Source organism: Cariama cristata, unplaced genomic scaffold, assembly GCF_000690535.1.
Source record: "Cariama cristata isolate BGI_N322 unplaced genomic scaffold, ASM69053v1 scaffold3494, whole genome shotgun sequence".
In the NCBI taxonomy this organism is placed as follows: domain Eukaryota; kingdom Metazoa; phylum Chordata; class Aves; order Cariamiformes; family Cariamidae; genus Cariama; species Cariama cristata.
In genome coordinates this window covers 1-6,348 of record NW_009611055.1, presented here as the reverse complement: position 1 = coordinate 6,348, position 6,348 = coordinate 1, and positions in this window count along the sequence as shown.

Below are 6,348 nucleotides of genomic sequence, written 5' to 3'. Positions count from 1 at the left end.
CCTGCTGATATAGGCTGCCTGTACTAGTCATGCTTAACAAGTTCTTATTTGGCTGAAGCTATTCTGATACACTGAAGGATCTATAATAAAAACTACTGTAGAGTGAGTAACAACCAACACTTGAATGGTGAGTGCTGTCTTTGGTTTTCCCTCATACTTTGTCTAAATTTTGATCTGTTTTCAACCCCAAGGGGGATATGGCTGTGAAGCAAGCTAACATCATCGTGGACACAACAGTCATTTTGAAACTGAGGGGAAGCATAACAAAATACAATGGAATTGTCTTCTGCTGGTGCAGTTGGATCTTAATGTTTTCAATTTTCAATTCTAATTATAGGGTTGGTTTTTTTTTTTCTTACACATGCAAATCTATTCACATAAGGAAAACAGGCTTGGTCTTGAATATATATATAGTTAATATTTATGTTTTCTAAGAAGAAAACACATTTGTTCTATCTCAACATTCTACATTAATCATTTCTACTGAGTAAAGAATTTGAATATTGAGGGAGCAGGGAGGGGGACAGCAAAGAAAAGGGAGATTGAAAGTTCAGCTGTCTCTGAGTTTCAATTCCAAAGGCTGGATCTTTCAAATTATCAATTGCAGATACTGTAAAAAGTCCCTGTACTGTATTTTTTTTTGATTTTGTAAAAGTCTGTGCTGTTTGTCCTTGTGTAAATATTAGAGATAATTCTTCTTTTTCCTACACTCTACTGTAGCCACAAACAAAATTTCAAAATATATATGAAGTTTTTTTCAACCGAGACTTGAATCAAGTTCCACATTTATGTAGGGTAGTGTCTCAAACTGGATAGCTTGTAGCATACATAGACAGCAAATTTAACTGTTCACATCTGGGCACTGAGCAAACTTTTGGAATGACAGATAACATATTAATGCGTTGTAATAGATACCATTTTGTCTTGATTTTTTTTTTTTTGTAACTCTACGTGGGTATAGTTTTGTTACAGGCCATCCTAGGAGCATTTTTAATAAAGCATTTGTATAGAAGAGCGTGTACCTGTGCGTGTCTACTATGCTACTTATGTCTTTAGAAGTCTCCTTAATAGTTTGACTTGAGCAATTCGCCTGAGGAAAGAGCAGTATAATAGTCACAGGAGGTCAGAGACTGAGATAGTGTATGTCTAGGCAATCAGAATTTGCATGCCTGAGGAATATAACTGGCTTCTATTGTGCAACATACTATCACTAAATAAAAATCATCCTTAGAGTTTCCCTGCTGGAGCTAAGTGGTGCCAATCATTTAAAATTTCAGAAACCAGATTATATTTTCACATGCCCATTGGCCAATATGACTGCAATCTTTTCTGCATTCTTGTTTAGGCTTTTTTGTTTTGTTTTGTTTTTTTTTTTAATGTTTAAACTTTTTCACTATCAAGGCTGCCCTGACTATTCCTAGTTTTGTACCCACTTATGGTAAGTTCTCACTTGGGAGTTGAAACCTACCTACACTGCTGACATTGTTGCTTAAGAAAAAAATAAAATGACCTTCTGGTGGTGTCCTTGTGCCATGACTGTAAGATTGAAGTCAGGTGTGTGCTGAGGCCTGAGCTGTAACTCCTGCCCTCAGAATTTTACAGCCCTTCCAAGAGTCTCAGCCCAGTAGGTGGGCCATAATATACCCTGCAACTCAGCAGCTGGTAGCATTTGTTACAGAGAGACTTGTTCCTGTGACAAGTGAGAAATGCATGCAGTCAGTGCTGTTATGTCTTGGATTCAGCAGATATACAACCAAGTGCCCAGAAATATAGTTCCTATGGAGTATATGGCTCACAAAACTGAGAGGAAATTGATTTCTTTAGTACTGAAATGGAAAATGTTCCATTATGGACTTACAGAGCAAAAGTGTGGGGAAAAACAAGGTGCAAATTATGCTAAGAATGATGATGTTGCTAAACAACTGCGGACAGTAAAAAGCAACTCCTTTGTCACTCAGCATTTTGTGTCGCTCTCCTAGTTCCCAGTCCCAAATAATAAAAGGAAATCCATATAGGTATGCAAAAGGACCAGAGTTTGTGCCGCATTACTTCTCAGAAGCTGTTAACCAACTACCACTTTTGGCTTATGCATGATGAGGAAGCACTGCCAAAATGCCAGTTCTTCACAAAGGTATGTTTTCCAGGGGGTTTCCTCACCACCGACATTAACTAGCTCCCCTGTAACCATTCAGCTGGCTTGACACATCAGCTCAGTTGATGAAGCTGCTGTTCAAGGAGGACTGGAAAGATGATTGCATGCGATGTAATTCTATTTCTCCCTAAAACAGAATTATTTTGTAACAAAACAAATTAGGAGCACTCTTCTTCATCTGTATTTTTGTGTTTTTCAGAGAGAACTGTCTTTGATAACCAGCCATATTGATACGTTTCTGGAGCTACTTTACATCAGTCTAGCACCTGCAGGGAAACTTTATTACTATTCTTATATGAGCAGCAGCACTGCTCTGTCAAAGGTAATGCTCCTATTCGTGTATTTTATCAATGTGTTAAACGTGGTTTTTGGAGGGAAAAGCATCTGGTTTTTAGGGGCGGGTTTTTGGCTCTTTTTGTGTTTTTAAGTATGCTATTAAAGAAGCTATTAAACTAGGACCTGTAACTAAAATATATGTAAAACATTGCTGATATTTACAGACCTATAGTTTGATTCACAAAGACATTTATTGACTGATGCTGCTTGAAAAGAGAATTTGGGCTACAAGAACTCTGAGTAGTTTTGTCTGTAAAGATTCTTGATTGATTATTTCATTCCTAGAGTGTGTTTTGTATTGAGATGCAGCTATCTTCACATACCACTGTGGACACTGTGTTCCATGACCCTGTAATTATTTGTTCCTGGTTTAAACGTTGAGTTAACTCTTAAAGGCTGCTTCCATTTTTTACCACAAATACATCCGATTCTAAAGTGATCAGAATAGGTTACTATGGCTTTCCTTCTGCCATAGTAAAACTGCAAATATTAAAAGCCTTCCCTGGCAGGAAGTGTGTCTTGACTAATGATAAATCAGTAATGAGTTTCTACAAATGTCTGAGGTATACTGCTGCTGAATCCCTGGGGCAGCTTCTCTGTTATTAACCTCATTAGAAACACCTTCCCTGGGCAGTTCTTCCACAGTTTCCTGGTTCCATGTTCTGGGTCTGCAGCAGTGGAATCTGTGACACTTCAGCCCTGGCTGTAGTACCAGGGAGGGTGTTGAAACCCAAACCATGTTAGCAATTTGGGCTTTCATAGCAGAGATCTGGGCAGCCAGGGATCCCTTGCACCACAGCCTCAGGGTTGTTCCACCAAGTCATGGGATCAGTCACAAACCCTGGAGTCCTGCAATACAAGGTGCTGCTTTAGCTGAGAATGTGGAGCTTTAAGGGTCTTTCATGCCCCAGCAGTCCAGGTAGAGCCCCTTCTACAGCTCAAGAAATTTTGCTAAACCTGTTATGCTGTGAACAAAATGTTTTGCAATCAACAGTCTTTATTTACGAAAAAAAACCCTAACCAAACAAAAAACCCCACTAGATCCAAGCAAAATGAAGGCACAATAAGGTAACGTAAATGTGAGACTGGCTCCTCTGCGAAATCCAAACCAGTTCGTTGATCAGATAATTGCAGGCAGCTTAGGAGAATAGTACAGAGGAGCAACATTAGATGCAAAGTTTGCAGTAATGATGAGGATACAATGGAGAGCTGTTAGCAGTAAGATCTGCTAAATTTGTTACAGTCAATATGCAGGAAAATTAATCTATCTGCATGGCAATTTACTCCATGCTTCATATTTATTTTAAGGGTCAAGTTTGTCGTGGAGCTTTATACTGAATTAAGTGTAAAGTAGTCAAAGATGATCCTATGCCAGTATTTACTTTATTGATGGTAATGATTTGCCTAGATTATGAATGCAGGGTTTAATATTCACTTTGAAGCTGCTGCTTCACTGTTCTGGCTGTGTGTGAACTTTCCACCACTCATCACCCCCTCCTGTAGGTGGTTAATGCCTTTAGCATCCTGGTATCTCTACCTGCACAAATGCTTAAATAATAATTTCTTACTTTGATTCAGTCAAAGTGAACTAGGCTCAAGAAAAATGCTACTGAGACTTGCTAATGTTAACCTAAATAGTTTGTGCTGAATCAGTTTTGGGGTGATTATGATGAGAGACTTCAGTGTGCAGATGCATTATACTTTGTGATGACTGCAGGGCTGGGGGACAGAACCTTCCCCATTTCATCAGTGACAAATGACAGCCAGCACACGCTGTCCTGTGAAATCATTTTGTAAGACAGGAAAAATTTGGTGTGGCTATTGCTAACCATGGTTGCTTTCTATAAGCAATGGGAGACTTCTAAATCACACACCAAGAAAAACTAAAATGCTGCAGCCTCTTGATGCAGTGATGTTCACTGCTCAGTAAACAATTAGTGATATAAATGTCTGATTATTGTTTACCTAGTTTTCCAAATGTCGTGTGATCTTCTGAGTTCTTTGGTCACATGAAAAATGTTAGAAAAAGAAACTGTAGGACACTGAAAAATATCATAAAAAGAGTTTGCAAATACCTTAGGTTTCATTCATACCTGTTTTATAAAGCAAATATCTAAGACTGTAATATTCTTACAAAGTGGCAGAAGAGTAAAGCTAGACCACAAGGTTTAAAGATTTGTATTTAACTGTAAGATTCTGGAATGCCTGACCTTCTAGATGATAATCTGATGAGAGCTTAAATGTTACTCCATGTTCAAAGATGACACCAAGAGGTGTGTGGTGCAGGTATCTGTCCAGTCCTGCCAGTATCTGCCTCTCCAGTAAACAGCCATGGGGACTTTGCCAGATAGGTTCTGAATTACAGTACACTAACCTTTCTCTCATGATGGGATACATTATGAAATTGTTCACTGTTTAGTGGTGTCAATAGTTTCTTTGTTGCTTCAAGTGAAAACATTCCCAGGTGAGGAAAGTAATCAACTTCTTCCCAGTAGGTCTGCCAATTCATAACACTGCCAGTTTATGGCACTTTAGAGCAATCCTTACAACAGTTTCCAATGTTCTGTATGCAAACTTGTATGCAAATCAGGCTTAATTTATTATGCTTACCTCCAATGAGAGTGGAGGGAAAAAACCTCCACTGTTCAGCTTCAGCCATACATTTTCCTATGAATAGGGCAGCTATTAAATGATTTATGGAAAGAATGCTAAGAATGCAAGAAGTTCAAAGAAGGTGGAGGGATATCTTTTTTTCCTTTTTAACTGGGAACCTGGTTATTTAATGCTGATAATGCCATCATCTATCATGCCCACAAGACATACCTGCATTTCACTGTATCATAAGCGGGCAGATCTCTAATTATAGTTCTTACTTTTATTTAAACAAAAAAAAAAAAGTTTAGCACAATTCTTGCATGGAAGAAGAGAGGATGAGAGGTTTGATATTTACTCAGTCTCCCTGCCTGTTGCTTTGTAAGGGACAGTGTGGCTTCATCTGCAGTGAGGATACTCTGAGCTCCTTCCCTACCCTACGCCTGCCACCACTGTGAATAGCCCTGTTTAGCCCAGTTCTCCTGGACCTGCTCTTTAATTTTGGCACTGGAAACAAGTGTTCCTTGGGCAGACTGAGGATGTCTTTGGGATGCTCAGGCTTCTTTAACCCCTGAACTTCCATGATGATTTCCCTTCTGCAGTGAAATAGATAACATTTCCACAAAGGTGACCGTTTCAGGGTCTTTTTTTTGTTGAGAAGATAGTACATAATTTACATAGAAATTACACAGAAAATACCTTAACTACAAAATCAGACAGAATGAGTTCAAATTAATACTAATAAGCTAACCTTATCACAGATCTTACTTTGAGTTAAATTGGGTAGACCTACTTTATATATAATGAGGATTATTTTTCATTTAACTTTATTGGGTTATGCAATTCTATCAGTTTGAGAACACAAACATGCATGCTAAAGGAGACATATGTCTCTATGTGGACTGAATACCACTTGTAAAAGATGGTGAACAAGCACACGTTCTGCATGCAAGTGCAAATATTGAAAACTACCAATTGCTGGGATGCTACATGATCCTTTCTAATTTACATCAAATATTTAATCTCTCTCCCTCTCTATAATTGGAAAACTTTAGGGCAAAATTTATCTGACACTTTTCTTGTCACCTGTAGAAAACTTACTGGGTTGCTACAGGGTTAGTCTTGTGTGTTCTAAAATTCCAGGTTCTTTAATAGAACTAACATGCCTATTTAACTTGTTTTTTGAAAAATTATCTCACTTTGCAGTGAAAGCCATCTCCATTCCTAGTAATGTGGTAGACAGCATAGAATCATAGAATCATTATGGT